At 39.8% G+C, this 18,073-nt stretch overlaps 1 long non-coding RNA gene across 3 annotated transcripts; it reads right to left on the bottom strand.

Annotated features, from left to right (window-relative positions):
* Positions 1–13,686: 13,686 nt before the first annotated feature.
* On the bottom strand, positions 13,687–16,317 carry LOC122834535. 3 transcript variants are annotated; one of them, XR_006371219.1, is made up of 4 exons: positions 16,051–16,317; positions 14,916–15,021; positions 14,684–14,831; positions 13,687–14,558 (listed from the first exon to the last, which is right to left on the bottom strand). It is a non-coding gene; the product is annotated as an uncharacterized LOC122834535 (long non-coding RNA). The 3 variants fall into 3 exon arrangements; XR_006371218.1 differs by having other exon boundaries at positions 13,687–14,831; positions 16,057–16,317; XR_006371217.1 differs by having other exon boundaries at positions 13,687–14,831.
* Positions 16,318–18,073: the final 1,756 nt, after the last annotated feature.

Consider the following 18,073-nt stretch of genomic DNA (forward strand, 5'->3'; position numbering starts at 1 on the left):
TTGTGCAAAGAAAAAAAACTCTTAACACAGGTTTTCTTTGCCCACTAAATAATTGTCTCAAATTATTAAAGATTTGACTTTACATATTTTATCAATGTAAGATAAGTATAGGAGTCAATTCTGGTTGACCTTATAATATCAACCATTCTGACTCAAAGTTTTATTAAAACACAATGGTAGAGTTTTTGTCTCTTGGTCAGTTTGGCAAAAATATCAGAAGAGAGGCTTTAACACGAGACTGAAACATTTCCAACTGCATTTAAAATTTACATGGTTCCCTCATAAAGCATAAAGCTTTCAAACATGTCCATCTTTTTACTACAGTTGCATATTCTCACACAGTACAGTTGGAAAAATTCCATTCTTAGAATTTGATTACATTTATTTTGAGGTTACGCAAAATACCCAATTTGACAGGCTTTGTATTTGTGACAATGTCTGTGATGTTGTTTGTTGTTGTTTAGTACTCGCTACTCTTCACTTCAGCCTTGTTTTACTCTTGTTGTGAGGAGTTACTGTACGTTTTATTGCATGAAGTCCCCGCCTCAGTTCTGTGTGAGAAGTCTGCTGTGTGTCATCCACAGGCTGAGAGACACTGGCCACCCTCTGTTTCACACAGGCCGTGGGCTGAGTTCACTTCTAAGAGCCACGGAGTTTGGCCCCGAGGCGAGTGCCTATAAGAGGGGGGGGTCAACTACTGTTCCTAATATGTGTGAGGGGAGCACAGAGAGGAGAGATGAGTGTGTATTCAGGAGGCGATTCAAATGAGTCGGGTCAGACAGAGAGGCAACTCAAAACGGCTCAGTGGGAGCAGTGACACCGAGGACATCTCTGGACATCTGCAACTGTTTTGCAGAACTCTATTCTGTAGTAAACCCTAATTTTCTTTTCCACCAACACACGCACGCACACACACAACCACATAAAAACACATACACAAGCTGAACAAATCAAAAATGATTCACTCCTCCCTTTGCACATTTCACATGCACAAAGCAGACACAGGGGACAAGTGGCTATTGAATATTAACCATGAAATTACAAAGACTGCATTCTAATGGAGGTGATGAGGTCAGAAGCTGGGATGGAAATCATAAATGAATACCCCTGACATGACAAGCCACTCGCCCTTGGCTCCTGCTGAACCTCCCTTCACTGAAGTCAGAGAGAGACACCTAAAGAAGGAAATGCTCGATTTATTATTAATAGCAGGTCAAAGGATTGCCACAACAGACAGGGGGACTCATACAATATGCCTGATACTTTTCTGATGTGATTATTGTATGCAGCCACAACCATGTAACCTTCATGTGCGGCAACATCTGTAAAGGTTATTATTCAATGGTATTATGGGCTCTATTTTACAGTGAGCGATTGTATTTCTTTGGAAATCCATCAATGCCTACCTTTCCTGAATGCAATAGACAGGCATATGGTTATGGTTGTTCAGATGAACAATGCAAGAGCAAGTAAGGGGCTGTTTGGCTGTTTGACTGTGGATGGCCTTAATTTGACATTGATTTGACAAGAAGACAATAATAGAATAAAATCTTTTGATGTTTGTAACCTAACTTGTTCATTTCTATAAGTATAAAAACTTCCTAAGTAAGTCATGAAGTCATGTCTGCATCACTGTAAACTCTTGTGTATTTCAATGGGCAGTGGAGTAATAAATCAACACAAAGTAGTGCATAATTCTGAAGCAAAAGTCAAACGATACATGCCTTCCAGTTTTTATTTTTCCTCATACATATCTTAAATCAGCTTGCTTATTCTATTGTCTTAAAGTGCTACTTAAGTATTCTCCATTATTGATTTTGTCTGACATACTTAGTGCTCTGTTTGTGATTTTGCTATGCTATGCAAATGGAATGTATTTAAATTATTATTATTACTCTCCTAACATCAGGTTTCCCCATATATACAATGCAGCTAGTTTTATTCCTCCTGAAGAGTTATTTGTGTCGACCAAAACTGGTGTCTGTATTATGTCTTTAGCAACAAGGCACTTTGAACTGGCATATTGTTGAAATCTGCTATACAAGTAAATTTGTCTTGACTTGTGGTTTACAGCATAACACACACAGCAGAATCTTTGTAAAAGCTCAAAACATAATAATCATAAAACAAAATTATCCAGTGAGAAACTATATCACAGAGATTACAATTTTCTTTCTCTTTTAGATAAGCAGGAAAAAAAAAATCTTTTTTTCCATCTAAATCATAATCCAGTTTGTTATTTCTGTGATATAATGTCTGTCTCAGCATTGATAATATGATAAATGTGCTTTCATGCAAACTTTTTTCTAGTGCTGTGTTTGCTAGGCAACTGGTGCTTGTAATTGCCACCAAGATTACAGAACTGGGTGAGTATTTCAACATCTGATTTTTGCCTGCTTGTGACATGTTATATATATTCACATTTTCAATGTGAATATATTAACCCCATATATTCCTCCCATCATGGGAGGTCAACATACATGTTGTACATGTTGCCATGTACCACTGGCAAATAACCGAAGTGGCTGATATCAGAAAGTCCTACCAATGGCTGGAAAAAGCTGGACTCAAGGACAGGACAGCACAGAGGCCCTCATCCTGGCCACCCAGGAACAGGCCCTAAACACCAGAGCAATTGAGGCCCAGATCTACCACACCAGACAAGACCCAAGGTGTAGGTTGTGCAAGGAGGCCCCTGAGACAGTCCAGCACATACCAGCAGGGTGCAAGGTACTGGCAGGGAAAGAGTACATGGAACGACATGACCAAGTGGCAGGCATAGTGTACAGAAACATCTGTGCAGAATATGGACTAGAACCCCCAAGATCAAAGTGGGAAACACCCCCGAAGGTAGTGGAGAATGACCGAGCTAAGATCCTGTGGGACTTCCAGATCCAGACAGACAAAATGGTAAGAGCGAACCAACCGGACATTGTCGTAGTGGATAAACAACAGAGGAAAGCCGTTGTGGTGGATGTAGCAATACCAAGTGACTGCAACATCAGGAAAAAGGAGCATGAGAAACTGGAGAAATACCAGGGCCTAAGGGAGGAACTGGAGAGGGCCTGGAAGGTGAAGACCACAGTGGTGCCTGTGGTCATCGGGGCCCTCGGGGCAGTCACCCCCAAACTGGAGGAGTGGCTACAACAGATCCCAGGAACAACATCAGAAATCTCAGTCCAGAAATGTGCAGTCCTAGGCACAGCCAAGACACTGCGCAGAACCCTCAAGCTCCCAGGCCTCTGGTAGAGGACCCGAGCTCAGAGGAAGAACGAGAGAAGACCACCAGCGGTGGGTGAGAAGGGAAAAAAAAATACAAAAATAAAAAAATATATATAGGAGATTTTTGGAGGCTGGAACAGGATTGGGCTCATTCTCTGTATAACACTCTTGAATCTTAAATCAATGCAATAAAACTGCATTGCATTTAAGCATAGCATGGGCTCCTTGGTTACACATGCATGCTGAAGGAGGAAGGTCCCTCTAGCTCAGGATATGATATAGTGTGTTTCTTAACTAGACCACCCAGAGGTGGAGGGGTTTTGCCTGATAAACGGCATATGAGCAGTGAGGCAGATCACATGTCACACCTCAAACTGACTATGGTAAATGGACTGAACTTATATTGCACTTTACCACTCATTGCATTCACAAACACCAATGCACAAATCAGTAGGCAACTTGTGGTTGGGTCCACATCGGCGTGTGACAAGAGGAAATTGTTACCGAGCCAAGAAACCTTCTGATTGGAAGACGACAGGTCGACGCTTTGAACCACAACCGGCCTGACTATGCTTACAAACATTGCTCAAAGTCATTTCTATTAACCTCTAGAACCCGACGGACCCACCGGTGGGTCCGTCGGGTTCTAGAGGTTAATGCACTCCAAATCAGAACAGGGCCTCAAAGGGTTAAGGCTGCGCATCATGCAGCAATGTTGTTGTTTTTTTATTCTTTTGTTAAACATTAGACATTTCTTGGAGCTATGGCTATTGCTTGAGCTTTGAAATACCAGCCTCAAAACATGAACAGTTTATTCCTGTTTTAGCTATTGTTATAACATTTCCTGTATAGGATTTAGTATAAAATAATAATAAACTAAAACATGAAATAATGATAACAACAGGGATATTTTCATAGAAGAACATAGCAATATGTCGTAGTACCACATCTGCCTGAAAATCAGCAGAAGGTGAGTTTTTGAGTTTGTCAAACTTTATCAAACAAGTTCCAGTAAAAATAAAACAGTTTTTTCTTCCAGAGTGATTGTCTTGGTTTGCTGATCAAGAGAGAGTGAATATTCAAAGGGAAGAGACTACATAGTGGAACATTCAGAGGGGGTTGTAGTAATTAGAGGGTTTAAATAACTTTTTTTTTTTGCCTTGCTTTTCTGATCCCATGAGGAATGCTAATTCTGAAACTGAAACATTTCTGAGCTTATTAAAATGCTAAACATAAGACACATCCACAGCACAAAATCAGCATCATTTAAATCTAAATAGTCTTCTTCAATACCATAGTGCACTGTGTTCATCAGATGCCAATTACATATTCTACTCTTTAACGGCCCTCTGTGGTGTTTTACAACAAGTTGGACCGAACCAAAATCATGGCAGGCAGAGCAGCTTGGATCAGCAACAAAAATGTGTGTGTACTGTATCGGGTTACTGCCGCTACAGAACTACTGAGGGAACCACAAGTCTGTCAGCTTCCACGGAATAAATGCTCACACACACAAAGCTGGCAGGACGGAGGCATTTGTTTCTGTTTCAGCCTGAACAGCGAGAGTGGGAGGAACTCTGGTCGGGACGAGATTCCTGTTAGCATGCTGTGTGACTTGAAATGGATCCCAAACCATCTAATTTGTGTTTGGACGTTCGTTAGACTGGGAAAGAAGGGACAAGAAAAACCTTTCAACAACATATGAAAGGGGTTGAACTGAATCGCATGGAGGACTGGTGCTAAATGAGGATTTTTTTTTTCTCAGACAGATGGTGTCACGCTCTTGCTACAAACATCTCTGTCCAGTTCAGCCACCACAAACCCGCCCCCTTACTTCATCTCTGTACTGCTGCACAGTGACTATATATCTTCTTTATGAGACTTTGACAGATTGATTAATCTAGTGAGCTGGACCCCACTGCTGGGAGAGCATCCCTTAGATAATGAATCACTGATGAATTACATGAAAGATTTTGCTCCAAGACATAGTAAAATCATTTGCTTTCATGGCTATGTATACCTGTAGTGCTGCTGAAATATCATCAGTCTAATGTGCCAATATGGGCCCAGTATTTCTTTCTCTGGATGTTTCTTTTCTGTTCTGCTTTTTTTTTCTTTTCTGAGAGTAGACAGCAAAACAACTCCAGGTGGATTTTAATTTCAAGAGGTTGAGATTAGTAAACCAAGTCGTGCTGCTTCTACAGTGTCAGTAAATGAAAATTAAATGGAGAATTTCTGTAATCCACACACTTGAATAATTGTTTCCTTACTTGAAGTTTTTGAGAAACAAAACTAGGTTGTTTTTGTTTAATTGATAGAGGTCATTTAATATGGCATGATAAATATATCACAGCATGCAGTGGGGAAAGTGGTCTTCATTCAGATGATATGACTGTTAAATCATATAAAATATCAGGTGAACAAAGTTTTTAATTATTGTAATTATGCTCCCTTTTTTACCTTTCAACATGGTCTGTGGCTGATCTGTTTTTGAGTAGAGACTCTGCATAAAGCTGTGGCACTCACTGGAGTTGCATCAAGCAAAAATACACTCTGATATCCAGGTTAACTTAGTCAAAACCCTGGATCTGTGTTGTAGTTTTAAAGTCAAATTCGCAAAATCCCCGCAAAATTGTTTCTGCACCACAGCATTACAGACTACCTGAGAAAAAAAGGACGAACTTCAAGAATGGAGGTAAACAAGATAAATAAATATAATTCCACATGGATAAAATGGTCTGGCTTAGTTTCAATCACGACTTTCACAGCAATCCTCTCTCTATTTGAAGAAAAGTTGAAAGAATTATGCAGGAATAAGCTGCAGATGATTAAAATGCTTTCTTTGCACAACCTGTTTTTGAATTCAGCATGAACTGAAGAAAAAAGTGAACAATAAAAAGAGAAAATTGAAAGATGGCAGCGATATGTACAGTAAGTCCAAACTGAATGCATAATGACTGCCATGTTAGCAAAGACGTTCATACACACCCACACACACACACACACACACACACACACGCAAACAGTCTCATATTAGCTCCATCACAGCTCTGGCATTCCTCTCTCCTTCTGAGAGCAAAGCTCCTGTTTCAGACAGGGGAGGTGCACTTGGAGCAGACATCGCCACTTATAAGTTGGCTTTCATCTGTGTGGGTGGGAGATGCCAAATACTCAGTGCTGGCACTGACACAATGAGGACTGCATAAATACTGGCTCTCAGTTAGTGCAAAAGTATTCCTTATGTTTGGCTGCTGTTGTGAGTCTTGTGTTTTTGGATTAATGATCTGCCCATGGTCTAATGAAAACAACAAAACTCTCATAGCTGACAGTTTAAGTTATTTTCAAAAATGTGATTATTTTCTCAACTTGCTCTCACGTTCACCCAGAATCACTCTAAGAATTTATTTATATTTCATCTTATGGACTTATTTGCGTTAATCTCATTTAATTCTTTTGCTTTAGTTATGACAACTTACTTTTTTGTGTTCAAATAACTTAAAAGTTAAAGATCTTTAACTTAAAGAAAGTTTGTATTTTAACTTTGCTTGAAACAATTGAGTTCAATGTCAGTTTCATATTCTATGTCTCAATATACGGTGAACTCAATACATTATGATCACGCAAACTCAATTTATGAAGTTTATCCAATTTAGAGAGCACTCTCAAAAGTGTACATTGTAGGTTCATGATGACCTTAGCTGCATTTCTTTTATTACCCACTTTCCTGTCTAACTACTTGCAAAATAAAGGCTGTCTGAGCCAAAAAAAACCAAACAAAAAACACTTTTAAAAGAAAGATCCTTTATTAGTTTAATCCTTTATTTGATATAAACTAAATTATTTGAGTGAGACTGTCTTAAATTTGTTATTTAAGTTATATTTTAGCAACATTTCATCCATCTTGGAGCACTGTGGTGATGTAAGTAATGTAAATACATATTTATATTACTAAAACATCTGAAGTCGTGTTTGTTTTGTCTAGATTTCTATGTTATATGGCTGCCAATGTTCATCTCTGTAAACAGAATCAGCCAAAAAAATCCAAGTTTAAACATGTGTGGGATGCTGTGAATCCATGATCATACTCAAGAGCCAATCCTGGCTGTGAACATTTAGTTTTTTATATTACTTTCATATTTACTTCAGGTCCACCGTTTGACACTCAGTCACCAACCCGATTGAAGCTTTGTGGCTGAGATGTAATGTAATGCTACACAGTTGAAGGGATGTGAATACTTTTGTAAGACACTGTGTGTCTCTGTACCCTGCCAGATCCACCTGGGCAGAACTGACCCAGAGTGCACCTCTCAGACACCACAGATAGAGACAAAGCAAACATTTCTTGACCAAAAAGCTGCTACTTTACAATTATAAAGTGAAAAACATCCAACAGGTTTCTTGTTCTCAACAATAAGAGAGGACAAAAATTATTTAGTGAATCTTTCAACATCTCCTTTGCTTGTACTCATGTACCTAAAGTTCATTTATGATCAGATATAAACATCTTCATTTTCAGGAAGGCTGAACGCCAACAGTAAACATCTGTGCTGTGTGGGATTTAACAAACAAGGAGCAAACTGTCAGTTATCTTAACATATCTGAGGATAGATCGACTATTTAGGAAAGCAAAATAATTTATGAAAAACCAGCCTGCTCATGTTCCAAAAAGGAGCATGTGTCAGTGAATGCACAAGTTCATAAAAAAGAAAATTCACAACATGGGTCAAATACTAAGTACACTGCACAGTTGGGTTGCTGTTTGCTTCAGTGTGAAAATGGAATTTGTTGATTATTGCTGGGCTTACTTTCAAACGTGGAATCTGATGTTGGCTTGTATTCATTGGAGGCATCAATTAATTAAATTTCAATTGAGCTTTAACAAAATAATCACAATCGGCAGAACTGTATCCGATTGTGTGAATACCAATTTAAAGATAAGATGAAAAGCAAACAGAAATCTGCCACAAAGATAGGATTATGAGCTGTGCCGAAAAGCTACGGCGATGGGAGAGAGGAAGGGGGAGAGACATGGCACCCCACTGGTTCAGGTCGGATTATGCAACACCTGGCTTTAAGCCAAACCCCTCGAGCTTCTCATTACCAAGGCAGCATGTGAACAGAGGAGACACAGAGACGTACTCTTTCTAACACATTGATGTGCTCACATCCCTGTTATCAAACCTCCAAATCAACTCAGGGTCTCAGTTCCCTCCCATTCTACCAAATATGACTTGATTTTGAACAAACAGCATTTTTAAAACCCCCTTCTCTCTCCCTTATTCTGATCATGAGATTGAGCACACAGTTAATAAGATTCTTGACTCCAGGAGAAAAGCATTATTAACTAATATTTGGGATGTCCTGATCTAATCCCATGTGTTGACGTGTCCCGATCGATGGCTTTTTTTGATAATTGGTATCAGAGTCATTGACAGAATTAAACTGTTGGGTTTATGCTGGTTGTGTGCAAATCTTTAAAAATGATGGCCTATTTTGTGCACTGAACTGTATGACAAACATTGCAAATTATTTCACTGATCTAACAAGTCTGGATTTTTACCAAATATCACAAGGATTTTTTAATTCAGTCATATTAGTTGCTGCGACTAATTGTCTGTGTCATTTGACTTGCCCTGCTCACTTCACCCATACAGTTGACTTCTACTTATTTGTGGTTAGGGATTCGCAATTTCACCCATTCACAGATTTCTCTGCGTAATGTGGCTCCAAATTATTAGCAGAGTCAAATTATTTTTCACAAATTTTTTTGGAGACAATATCTAAAAAAATTAAATGATGAAATATACCTATGCTACTTGAGATACTATTGGCTGGCGTTTGCAAAGAACCCATTCCAGCTCCACCATTTTTCCCCTTGATGCTAATTGACTTTACACCAAGAATGGAGTAGAGGGAGACTGTAATTGTTAGCTTTTGCAGTGCTAAGAAGGTTTCCATTGTCCACATTGAGATATATTTAGTGTTTGAACTATAATAATTGCCAGGATTTGCTGATTTAAGCTATTCACTTCACGGCCCCCTCGAACACTGGGGGTCCATTGTGTATCCTTCAAGTTCCCAAGAGAGGCTCACAGATTTATGACATTGAAAGCAAAGCACAAAGTTTACAAAGCAGCAAAACAATGTTTCAGTATGTTTTGCCTGTACATGATTAACTGGAAATTTGCTGTAATATACTACAAGCGGAATGAACCTCTACTAATCATACAGTGCTAAAATTAGCCCAGCGCTTCATCAGAGTGTTGTTGGAAAGATTTGAAAGTATGATCAGTTTGTTTAGAATAGACCTCTGTGCTATATAGGAGTGAAGAGGCTAATAGACAGGCTTGGATAAATAAAAAGAGAATTTAGTTTATCCAGATCTCTGGACACAGCATCTATATAGACCTCTGAACACACACACAAACATACACATTACCACATAGGAGTTTCACAGCAACTGTCTGAAGGCACACAGCTAAGATGATCAAAAGGTGCCATCAGAATCGGATCAGGACAGGTTTGGCCAAAATCTAAGCAAAGAAAACACCAGGAGTTGAACACTGATCTGGTTTTTTTTTTGGATGCAGAGCAAAGTAATTCACGAAAGCTCCATTGTTGATGTGCTTCTGAATGAGTCTGCAGTTTTAACCCTTGGGCACGTATGTGTAATTTTCAGAGAAAAAGCTAGCTAAAAGTTCAGCTAGTTTACCTGGCCTCACAAAAACCAGCTGCTGTTTTGGAGTTGAGCTGACTCATGCCACCTTCAGCAAACAGGGAGCACAGACCACAGCCTTGTCCTCAAACACACACTCACACACGCGCACAGACACACACACACAAACAGGGTTTGGGCCCCATAAGGAGCAGTGGATCCTCACAACATAAGTATTTGCTAGAGAAAAATAGCCTTTTAAGGTGAGAAACAATAAAACACACACAAGCACACGGATATGCACAGAGAAATTGCTGGTCTAGGTCCAGGTCTAACCTACCTCTGGGTTCAGCTGGTGATATTAAACACAATCTGACTCAATGCAAAACAGGAGCCATGGCAACCAGGTGAAAAGAGATTAAATAAGAAGAAAATAAAAGTAACATAGCCATTAAGGTGCAATCCGCCAACAAAACGTTGTTGTTTTTTCACAGTTTGTAAAATTATTAGGTTTTAAAGAGGGACTGACGCTCTAACTTTTAACTAAACAAAGAAAAGGAGACTACAGTGTGAGAGTGAGAGCTTTCTGTCCAATGTTTTCACAGGAAAATGAATTTCAGAAACACACATGCTGATTAGGGGGTTGGTTGACTGTCGGTCAGTGTAGAGGAAAAAGACGGACTTGTCAAATAAACAATATTTTCCCCTCCTTTTTCAGCAGATGCATTTCTGGGGACTGTGTTTGCAAACTTATATAGCTGAGAAAAAAGGCGATGCAGAAACAGCCAAGTGGGAGGATCAGATTTTAGAAACCCAGAAAGATCCGATCCAGCTGACTTCAGCGCAGAAGCTGCTACTCCACAAGTGTGAAAATAAGGTAGAGGTGGGTGTGGTGGAGGTACGGGCAAAGCGAGGAGCGCAAGCGGGGGTTAAAAATCTGGACACTGTTTTGGGTGAGTGACAGTGCTTGCTCTTTGCCATGACAACCTCAGAGCCCATTTCCTTTCGCCGCCTCCTGCTGCTGTGCAGTTGCCCACCTGCTGTCACATGTCCACCTCAGGGAGAAGGCAGCTTTCAAATACAGTCAGAGCTCAGAGCATCACAGGTTTCCATGAGACATTCCACAAGCACAAACTGTGTTCTTTGAAAGGCAAGTTCACATGTTGTTTCATTCCACATGAAAAAAAAAAAAAAAAAAAAAAAAAAAAGAAAGTAAAATGAAATTGAACCTGTGCGTTTTTACTGCAGCACTTCCCTGAATGGAGGCTCTGTGAACGACAGGTCACTGTGCTTTATGCAAAAAATATATATATATATATATATATATAATTTATAAAAACTGCTTTTTTCATCCATTTCTTGAAAGTTTTTTTTCCCCTTTGAATGAGTAAAATGGCAAATGTGGAAAACGCATATAAAAACATTTTTTTTATCAGATAGATAGTCTGGTATTTCTTTGCCAGATAGTAGCGATAGTAGAGCAAACTGTGGCGCTGTTGGCTTTTTCAGAGCAACTGAGTGTTTTCCTGGAAGAAGCTGCTGTTGGACGCCTCAGTTGAATTCCAAAAACAAGGTTTCGTTGCGACAGGTTGCAAATATTTTGATCCATCGCTTTTGATTGAGACAGATATGTGGCATCCCAGTGTGACAACATCAGATTGACACATTTATATTTGAGCTTAAAAGAAAAATACGGCAAAACCAGTTAGAAATGTACGAAATATTCAAGATATAAAACTTTTTTTTTTTTTTTTATGGTGGTACAGTAACATATTCACGATGCTGTGAATTGGTATCCGTACTTTTAGAACAATTTATATCTTAAGATACAACCACAATATTTAATGTATTGTGGTTGTCTATGGAAGAAAACAAAACAACTCGGAGTGAAGTGTGTTGGAAAGAAACAAACACGTTGTGCACCTGTGTAGAACCCCTCTAAGTCTATTTAACAATCCATTCTGACAGATAAAGATGTTTACATCTCCCAACAGCATTTGGCTGAACTGAATTTATTCAGGGGAATCCAAATAGAGATGGCCCTTTTCAAACTTAAAAAAAAAATGCTTGACAACCATCTGACGTTTCCTTCCCACTTCACTGTTTTATATATATATATGTTGTGCTGGTGAATCATATAAAATCCCAATAATAACAGTTTCCAGTTGCGTTACAACAAAAAGAAAAACAATTGATGGGCCAAAAATATGTGGCAACACATTGTATATAATTAGTTATTAGTTGACATGACTGAAATGGGTATTCCACACACCTTTTTAGTTAAGTCCCATTAAGAACTTGTTCTGGGTCATTCTGACCTGCACCACTGTAACTTGGTCTCAACCCTGCTGTGATTATATATATATATATATATCTCACTCAGTCTTCCAACTGAAGCAAGGCCTGAACATCTGAACCTCTGAGTTGATGAGTCATGTGCCTCACACCATTATCAACCTAACAGAGGCCAGAATGTCACCGGCAGGCTGCAGCTATCTCAGAGTCCTATCTGTTTCTGTGGCAGGTGGGAATGAGGCTGTTCTCAGTTGCTCGGCCTTGCTCTGGTTCTCCTCAGGCTGGCCCTTTAGATAGGACGGTTTCTGCAGAGATACAGACGGAGAGGTGGGGTGGAGGGGTGGGAGTCAGCTCTGCAGACAGCCGGTAATGATGTCCTCTCACATACGGCGGCCTGCGGATAATGGCTGTGTCGAGGCCCCGGCGCACGGAGCGAGATGAAGCAGAATAGGGGGTAAAACAGAGTCCTAGGCGCTCTCTTCTGAATTGCCTTGTCTAGTCATCTTGCACTGACTCTAGGCTACTGGTCGGTAAGTCAGTGTAGCGTGCAGCTCATTTCACACTGTGATTCTCTTTTCTCCTATCTGGATCTGCTGGGTGCCAGACTGAGTTTAGAAGAACACAATTAAGTAATTTTTCCAGATGCGATGGGGAGTTACAGAGCTGGATAACTTTTCACTGTTCTGTGTCATGGAGCTGGAACCAACGTCTGAAACTACAGCACTGATCCGAACACAATGTATTTTATCGCCCTGAAGTGATATCTGCGGTGACGTTTGTGAATTATGCATTCTGATGTCTCCCGTTTGGGACATTTTTTTTTTTTACCTCAAGCATTTTTATGTTTAAAACTATAGAAAGCTCTGGGACTAGAGAAGTGCTAAGAAATTGGCTGGTGGCAGTAATCAGGCAATTTTCAGCTTGATTGGAATTGATCAATGACTTATTCAATGGAAATTTTAAAAAAAAATTGTTTTTTTTATAACCGCATCATATGCAATGACTAACAGGTTCCATTAATAAAAGCATTCTCCGGTCTACTTGCTGATACATACTGAAAAAAAAGTGCTATTTTTAGCATCAATGAATGAAGTCAGAAGAAACAAAGAGATGTGAGAAGCCGTTTCAAAGAAAACTGTATTTTCTAAGAAACTGAGACATCTGCAATGTATTGAGACTGCGAGGAAACAAGAGAGCAAAACTTTTTGCAGTTAACAAAAAGGCTCAGAGTACAGCGAGGTTTCCCTTTTCAGTCTTTTTGACCTTTCAACCTTTATCACAGAACATGCTGGATCTGAAAATGCTGGAAGCCCTTTGCTAACCTCCTTGTGAATGTGAGATTGTTTTAGTAATACCAGCTACATAAACCCTACTGATTGGTATTGTAAGCCATTAAAAACAGCAAACAATAAGAGCTATGTAGCCATTCACTTTTCTTTTTTTTTTTTTTTTTTTTTTTTAGTTAAAGTAAAATCCTGTGCTTTATGTCTGTCACACAGCATCACCAAATGGATTCCAGCACACAGAGGATTTTCCTTTATACAGCCCTGTGGGTGAAACAATGCCAGGTAGAAGAGTGCTCTCTAATCCACTTCTGTTACTTTACAGAGAATTCGAGTCAGTCGAGGCTCAAATTCCCGAAGACAGTCATACGACCTCTACTGCATAGCTCACCATTTCTTATTTGCTCCATAACTTCTGTTTACACGGCCAGTCATTTATTAACCCGTCTCCTTCACAGAGTCTGACCCCAGAGACGATCCCATTGAGAGGCTATCGGTCATCTCTTACATTTTAATTGTGTTCAGTAAAATGTAACTTTTCCTGTTGTGTACTGAGTTTGAGTCCAATTCATTCTTGAACCAATACAAAACCGTACTAATCTTCAATTAATGTTGCCAAAAGAGTTTAAATCAGTCTATAAATTATGTATACAGGGGCAGCAGTTCCAGGAAGCAATATTAATAAAGTCAATCAAAAAAATGTTGTGCATCAGTATTATTCATGGAAGCTGCTGTTACTGTTACAAGCAGTAATAGTGACAACTCTGCTTAATACTTAAAAAAAAAATTTGAAAAACACACAAAAACAGTTCTTATGAATCCAGAAAGCTTCTTAAGGCTCCTTTTTCTTGGATGTGGAGGATTTTTTAAACCATCTCTCAAACATTTACAGAAAGTTAAGGCTAAGTTGACTGAAGTTCCAATGCTATCTTCTGAAGTCTACTATGTTCTCCATGCTGCCAGTTTCTGAAGCACTAGTTTAGTGCTGTTTAGTTACAGCATTCTGGATTGAAAAATATTGGTATTGGCAGATATTTAAAATCATGTGTTCACATGGGAGCATCTCTACTTACTGATAAAAATTTGAATCAGCAGGACTGGACCTTTAAAAAAAGAGAACCAAAATATAACAGCCAATTGGAAATCATGAATCTCCAGTTGGTGCATTTCTCATAGTCGCTGGTGAAAGAAAAACTAAACTAGACTGTGGCTGATAATGACTCCACACCTGTCAGTGACCTTCCTCTGGAGTTTTTGAACACTGTCTCTGTGTGAAAGAGAGGAGCAGAGCCATGGTGTCATCTGCTTCATGGATGAGGACATCATAGAGGCCCGAGAGCCAAACAGCTCAATTACACAGCACCTCAACTTCTATTCTGCTAACGACAGATTGACTGGCTGAATGCAGATATTTTAAAAAGCACACAGGCACACGCACACACACACACACACACACATACCTTTCTCAGCACATCAAGTCCTCAGTTCAGCCTGACTACCTTAGTGTACTTCTGTGTACGAGTGTGTGTGCTTCCCCTGTCGGGCCCTGCAGTGAACGGCACTGACCTGTGAGGAAGAACAGAAGAGAAGAAGGGGAGTGGAAAAGCCAATTAAAGGGAAGATCACTTGTGTGTCTGCTGGAGTGTCTCTGAGAGCCTCTCACGGTTAACCTTTCCAACTGGAGAGTGAGGAAACGAGAGAGGAACGAGAGAGAGGATGGAGAGGAAAAGCCAGCCTGGGAGATCAGGCGTTTCGACTTTAATGGTCCCTCAGTGTTAGAGTGAAGCTGCTTAATTTGCCTTTCCTTCTCTGAGTTGCTTCAGGGTTGTCAGGGTGGTGTTTTGTGAGGAATAATAGAGGCCGCATGGATGTGAGAAACTATTGCTGGGAACACAGATGAGATTTTTGCCTCCTTTGCCACTCCAACCACACGCAGAAGTGCTGATCGTTAAGGATGTCGGCTCTGCGTGAGCTGCCAATGTTTTGAGAAACTAGAAAGTGTTTGGAGAATTGTTGCGTTGTGTGTCCAAGAGTGTTTGCCATGCATCACAGCTGTGGAGGTGAACACAAATTGGGGCTAAATTAATGGTTTCAACTGTGCGAGCATGAAACAGGGGCTGGGGGGTGGGAGGGTGCTCTGGGGGCTACAGAGCTGTGGCTGACAGTGTGTGGAAGCATAAATTGGGGTTAGATTAATGGGATGCAGATCTGCCTCTGTGCTCTGACCCCCATCAGGGCAGAGATGAGCTGTGTGTCTCAATTAACCTCAGCAGCACACAGGAAGGGTACATGCAAACATGTACACAGAAATCAAGACGCTGCTGCCAGCAAGCTCACACAGCGGAGCTATTTGGATGGCTTTTGCAAACAACAGCGCATTAAAAACCCATTTGAAGGTTCTTCAGTTCATATTCTGTGTTCATCTGGAAGTTTTAGTCATGACAAGGAAGCAGAAGAATAATCCATGAATAGCATGCTGTCTCGGCTCCCCTCTAATTGTATGCATGGCATGTAGATCCCTGCAGTGTTGCCGAAATGATTGCAATTAAAGGGACTCCCTCATCCACTCCCCTCCACCATTCTCCCCGTACTCACCCTCACCTCTCAAGCCTCGGCTTCTTTCACAGAAGGCTGCTGCCCGCTGGTGTAAAGTGGCACCAGCCACACTGAAGTAGTCTTAATCAGTGCTGAGAGTCACAAATATCTTCCTCCCCTTCCATTCCTGCTTTTGTGTTTGATTTTTTATTTTTTTTTTCAGCGTGCAGCACCTTTCCACCTCAAGGCAGACTTGAGCAACTCGCTCAAAAATTGGAAAAGTAATGCGCACTTGACGCGTTTCCATAAAGAGCATTGTCAGTGGCATGTTGTGATGGGGAGCTTTTATGGTTTTTGTTCAGATTTGCCCGATTGCACACCGCCTGCATGCATTATCTGTGATTTTATTGTGAACAGCTGTGAGGCAGCTTTGTTAACAAGTGAAATCAAAGCTGCTGTAACGTGAGAGAAAAAGAAAAGTCACTGCTCCACCCGATGGTGAGAATCAGCACTGCCGGTCTAAAAAGCAGAAGAAATGGATCCACAGAAAAACTGAAATTTGCTTAATACTGGATGTTATTGATGCAAGCAAGAGAATATAATGAATACTTGCCAGTATTAAAGACAGTATATGGGAAATATTATAAATTTTGAAGCTTATTCTTTTTAGCATTAAAAGATCATCTTGCATCGTGGCATAAAGTCCAGATCCAGCTATCCTTCACTTCTGTGCAGACGTATTCACACTATGTGACATCATCTTGATTAGTAGTATCATATACAAACTGAAGGTCTGTTGAAATTAATGCTTAATACTAAAAGGTGAAATCAAACACATCTGGGCTAGTGACAACTTTAACTTTGATGTCAGCATTGATTATCATTGGATAACACTGAAACCAAAGTTGATTTTATTTTCAATGAGAACAATGTTGTTCTTTTCTTGCCAAGATCACATTAGTCCAGAAGACATTTTTTTTTAACAATGGTCATATAATTGACATTTATCTATTTATCTTATCTTAATAAAATCTACTGCTCTGTGCTTTGTTTCAAGTAAAAAAAAAAACTGTACTCACTACTGGAGTAAGCGTAAGTCAGTTGGACATCATTCTCACTTGTCCATATTTATCTTTATTAATAAGGACTGATGGACATGCTACCACAGTTCATGCAGTTGGCTCAAATGCTATTGCAATTGCTATTGCAGAATATTTTATTGCAAGTTACTCTGGTACTTTGCCAATTTTAATGGAAATCCATGTGTACTATAATTGTGTACTATAAGACGTACAGTATTATTTATTTACAAACATGACTGAAAATTGTCCTACATAAGTATTGGACCTGGGTCTCTGATAACACTCAATAAAACCAAGGTGACATGGAAACAGGAATAAGAACGCTGGCTAGAATTGATAGGAAGATGAATGAAGCTAAATACAAGATGATTCTTCTCAAATCCAACCGTTTTGGGGGCTTCAAAAGACTTGAGACTTCCAGAAGTTCCCCTTTGAGAAGGAATACGACACTAAATGTACGGTAACGCGTACAATGCTTTGAGAATGCTTGAGAATGGCTCACTCGCTTCTGCACTGAATTTTACGTAAGAGTACAAAAATAAAGTAGGTTGAGCACAAAGGAACAACAAACTTCATAGAGTTTTATGTGTAAGAAGACTTTATGTTAGTCTACCACATCAACTCTACATAGAATTTTGTGTCTGTGATGAGACGAAACAGGTAAAAATCTAAGAAATATTAGTATGTGGGTTGTAGTAGGTCTTCAAGAATCATGAAGAATTGTTATACCCATTTACAGAAAAAAATGAACATCATTGTTAAAAGCTTATCAAAAATTGTGGATGACTCTCAGGAAATAGGAGTGTGTGCTTGCTGGCCAGCCTCCCCAGTTCTGTGAGGCTGGCCCGCTGACTGGCCCAGATGTTAGCTAATTAACACCGGTGTTAAAGACGCTCTTCATCTGGATGATTAAATAATCAAATAATTAATTCATTAAGCTGGGGCCTGCTCTGCCTCTTATGATCTCTGGCACACAGCCTGACTGGTTGGATAGAAAAAAA

Source organism: Gambusia affinis, linkage group LG07 (genome assembly GCF_019740435.1).
Source record: "Gambusia affinis linkage group LG07, SWU_Gaff_1.0, whole genome shotgun sequence".
Taxonomy (NCBI): domain Eukaryota; kingdom Metazoa; phylum Chordata; class Actinopteri; order Cyprinodontiformes; family Poeciliidae; genus Gambusia; species Gambusia affinis.